Source organism: Parus major, chromosome 10 (genome assembly GCF_001522545.3).
Source record: "Parus major isolate Abel chromosome 10, Parus_major1.1, whole genome shotgun sequence".
Taxonomy (NCBI): Eukaryota; Metazoa; Chordata; class Aves; order Passeriformes; family Paridae; genus Parus; species Parus major.
The window spans coordinates 6,913,740-6,918,646 of NC_031779.1; the positions used below are offsets into that span (position 1 = coordinate 6,913,740).

A 4,907-nucleotide genomic window follows, 5' to 3' on the forward strand; every position below is an offset into this window, starting at 1 on the left:
CTCGCGGCCGGCCGCACTTACCCGTTGTTCCTGTACGCTCCGGTGACCAGGGCCGGGCCGGCGGCGGCGCGCGGGCCGCGGGCTGGGTGGGAGGCGACGAGCCGAGCGCTCCCCCCCCGCTGGAAGGAACTTGTGGGTTCCCTCAGGCGGACATTTTTTTGCTTACAGAGCCTCAGCACCACGTTCACGGCTCCGGCTCCGTATCCCTCCGCGCCGAGCGCCGCCGCCTTAACCCTTGTCGCGCCGCGCCGCTCCCGGCCGGGGCGGGCGGCGATCCACGGGCACCCCCGGGAGCCGCCCCGGCACCCTCCTCGCCCCCGGACGCAGCGCGGGGACGCCGCAGCAGATGGGAAGAAGCGGGTCCCCTCGGGCCGCTCAGGGAAACACGCACCCCACGGGAACAGACCCCTCCCCAACTCGGCCAAAGCGACAGCAAACCTCGACATGCAGCACTACCGGCAACGCACGTGCCCCAAAACACATTATCGCACTCACCCTGAATTCACATACCCTAAAATATGCCTGAATACTTTCAATATATTAATACACGTTCTTACTGCTCAGAATAAAATGGCATACAAATTCCATAAATCTTTAAGCATTCATTAGTAGTTTCCTCTTAAATACACACCATTAAAACCGTATCGTGTCAAAGCACAAGAACATGGCTGTTACTACAAGAACACACATTCAAATAAACTCTGCAGCTCTTTGAAACAGGTGATGCTAAATGTGAACCAGCCCAACAGCTTCCGTGCAGGAATGGGAAGCAGCGTGCGAAGAACCTGCACCCTCATTTGGGTCCTGCCACTGCTACGGACAAATCACTCTTTTGTGCTGCGTCTACTTCTCACAAAACCGCACTGCCAGCCTGTCCTGCTGGCAAGTTTACTTGGTGTCTGTAAAGCCACGCCACACAGCAGCGTACCGGCCTCTCCCCGACACCGAGCGCAGCGCTGCCGGTGCGATGCCGGTGCTCCGTCGCACACCCGTCTCTCGAGCCTGCAGAGCCCCCAGGTGGCACCTACTTGCCACCACCTGGGGCTGGGCCTGCTCTTTTCTGACCCCAGCTACCGGGGGCCACCTACCATTCTCTCCGAAAGTGGAAATTATAAAGCAATAATCTATGCAGCTACTGGCATATTATTCTTTTGGAGTAAAGGTATTTAAGAAACACAAGGACAAGGAAAAAGGATACTAAAATCCCGGAGAGCCTAAAAGGCACCGAGGAGCCTGTAAGCGCGGTGAGGAAGGGCAGGCGGTGTGGAGGAGCGCACATCCCTCACAGGCTGCTGCTTGGCAGTCCCCCAGCTCTGGAAAGCAGCAAGCTGTACCGAGGGCTCTCCAGCCACACACCCTTCCCTTCCCTTCCCCATCAACTCTTCCCACCCCAGGCCCTGACTGTGACATCTTCTGGAGGAATGGGAATGTGGTAACAAACTTAGCACCCCCAGGCAAAGATAAACTGGGGATTCTGGAGATTCCCCTCCATTTTTCTCCCTTACATGCCTTGTGCTGGATGATCATTTGGCCTCGTGATTCTATGAATATTCATATATTTGCCACTTAGAAATGCAGGAAGCAATTTGTATTAAAATACCAACACAATGACTTCCATTCTCTGCTTCCCTGAGGGATATAAGTATGTACTTTTTTCTCTTTGAAGTATAAATAATACTACACTTTAGAGGGAAGTACCCATTGACAGAGATTATTATACATTTCATGTGCAACATTCTTTAACATATTTTTGTTACAAGATCCCCAATGGACCTACTGAGAAGATACTCTGGAAGCGCTACTTTTTAACCAGTAGTGGCACTCAGTACCAGTTAGTACAGCTGCAACGCTGATAAGCATCGATTAGAAAGCTGGCTAAATGTAAAGAAAGTGGAAGCAATAATGCTAACAATTACTTGTACTCGTGTAATTGGATTAAAATTATAACTTCTTTTTGTAAAGATACAGATAATTATAGATTCTTTGTGAATACAAATACTTTGTATTTGCCCTCTGACATCAGATTCTAAGGTTCATATTTATAAGCTTTTATTTGCAGCTAGAAGCTTTGAGTGGAAGATGATATCGGCACATAATCCATGGCACAGGGTTTAAAGTTACACAAAATGCCATAAAATGTTTTATTTGCTCCACAATGACATGTCACTTTTCTTGTGCAGATGCTGAGTAATGCATGCTCATTGCCAAAAGTCCCATTGTAGCAGCCATTGTTCTGCGTCACATCTCTGTGCCTTGGCAGTCCTCTCAGAAAAACTTCAAGGCACTTAGAGAAAAATTATCAGAACATAAATGAACTTTCCAGAAATTATGTCAGACAATTTAGCAAGTACACAAGGCCTCAGGGAAGGTATGCTTTGACCCAAAATACACTGTGAGTCTGACCCAAAGGATTGCTGAGGGACACCAAAAGGTAGTGAGTTGGCCAAGTCAGAAATTTCAGATCATACTCCTGGCATGTAGCTCAACTAAAACCGCTGTGAAAGGTCAGTAACTATCACATCCTTTGTTACAGTAAAATTCAAAAGATAATTAACCTAATGCTTTGTGGCTACTGAACATATTCTTACACATTCCTAAGATTTGGAATCTTTAATGTATTCAGTTTTTAACCTCTTATCATGTAACACGTAACTAAACGTGTACACTCAGATGATAAAGGCATGATGTTCTATGTCTATGCAATACTTTCACCTATTCTCAGAATCTGCAAGCCCACGCTCAAGGTGTTACTTAGAATCCTTTCAGCTCTGCCACTTCCTATAAATTATTCCTGTTCACTGCAAAAATAAGTTTTAAAAAAATGCATTTCATATCCTTACTGTGTCATAGCCATACACAAAAAAAATTAAACAAAACCCAATGTTGTGAACATTAAAAAGAAAAAAAACGAAATCCAAAGCAGTATATACTGTAAACATTTTTAAAGATCTGAAGAAATCAGTGTCTGAAACCTGGTTCAAACAGGTACAATGGTTTTCCATTTGCAACAAAGAAAATACTTTCAGTCTCATTCCGGCTGCAACTCCTAGATACGGTTCTTTCCTTTCACATGTGCAAACACAGCAAGCACAGTATATAAATCACACAAAAATCAAAAACTTCCAACCGTTCTGTGACACAACTGGACCCTTCCTGTACATTATGTAGCAGGCTAAAATGCTACCCCCTGCTGTGACTGTTACATCCTCTTTTCTTTCACTTCATTAAAAATAAAAGGTCTTCATTACGTAGGGAGCAATGATTCAGATGGATAGAAAGAAAATACAGGAGCAATCATAAGCACTAATAATTTTACTGGTGATTTCACAAGCCCGGACTGCAGCAATCAGGACTGTATTCCTGTAGATGCTTTCCCAAAAATACTTTCATCGAGGAATTTTCTACCAAGAAAAGTATCAGTGTTGTGGATAAATACCCTTCCCTTAGAGAAGTCTTCAGTCTGTCATGGAGTAGTGCAAGTAATAGGCAGGTAAACCTCTGCACACAAAGTCATCAGCGAACTCCAGACGCTGACAGAACACACAATACAACTGTAAATCTTTATGGGAACTGCCCTGACAGCTGAGCTACCAACATCAATATGGTCAGCGACCAACCAGAGCAGTCAGGGAATTGCTACTTGCCAGATGGCGATGGTAGCATTCTTCCACATGCTTCAATGTGACCATGAAAATGAAGAATTACATACAGAACATAATAAAAAAATTAAGAGGAATATAAAACCCAAATCACTTGAGCACAACTCCCTGAAAATAATCACACTCAAACACAGTTTTCACAGCCTTCATGAATTGCTTTCCACCCACTCCTTAAAGAAAAAAATATTTGATACAGCAGACAGCTGTTGTGCATTCAGGGATGTGAGAAAATGTATTCTATATTACTATTTAATGTATCATGCCTGTGTGAATAGAATCATTAAGCTTGCATGTCTCCTTTTGGCTTATTTATTCTTAAATTTACAGATGCTGAATTAATTCATGATCACTACCCAAACTGTACAAACTCCTAGGGTGATCCCCGACAGAGCACTTGACCAAGGATGGAATTTTCACTGGAATGGCTCCTTTAAATCAACATGTATGTGCTCAGCTTGCATCCACAGCCAACAATTTATTCATGATAAATGCTACTGCTCGGCAAATCCATAGCCCTGGAGAAAAGTCAGCAAACCTTCTTCCCTGCTCCAATTTGTTGTTCTTTTTCTGTTTCTCATGAGTTCCCACCCCACAAAAAACACTGAATCCCTTCTGCTGTTTCCAGTAAACTTCCCTGTACAGAGAGCAATGCTTATTCAGAGTCAGCAATAAGGAGAAAACAACATTGTTTCCTGCACTAGGATGGACAAAGCAATTCCATTTTCTCACTGATGTGCTCCTTCACCTGGAACCTGACTTGAGCCAATAAGAAAATTAAAATATTTTTGTTATAATGCATGAAACTTTTGGATTAAGTCCTTGGAGAGGCATTCTGTTCTTTCTACAATAGCTTTTCCTTACAAAACAGACTGGAAAAGTATCCTACAAAAGAGCATAGAGCTGTGTTCCTATGCCCAAACCTCATGATTACGCAGTGCTTGCTGTTATCAGTACAGCCCATCTTACAGATAACCGAATTTGCTGCCTGCTATATTTACCTCGCGGTAATTAAAATTATATAACATATATATTATGTAACATATTCTACAATCGGAAAGATTTAGAACATTTGCAGGGGGCTACAATGGTGAAACCTGTCGCCAAAGGGCACTATTTAGGAGGTGACCAGAGAGAACACATGCAGAGTGACTATTGTTAAGTCAAAACCTGTTTCTGTGGGGCACTGACAGCTACACTTCACTTGTTTTCTGCCGCTGACAAAGTGCTTGCCAAGTGCTTGTGGTTGAG

General features: G+C 43.9%; 1 protein-coding gene across 6 annotated transcripts in view; it reads right to left on the reverse strand.

The window, feature by feature from the left end:
- TCF12 (transcription factor 12) overlaps positions 1-111 on the reverse strand; it is a 159,592-nt gene extending 159,481 nt beyond the window's left edge. For all 6 annotated transcript variants that reach the window (XM_015638553.3, XM_015638554.3, XM_015638552.3 and 3 more), the window contains exon 1: positions 22-111. The gene's annotated coding sequence lies outside the window, so the exon portion shown is untranslated. The remainder of the gene's footprint in view (positions 1-21) is intronic.
- Between the last annotated feature and the right edge of the window lie 4,796 nt (positions 112-4,907).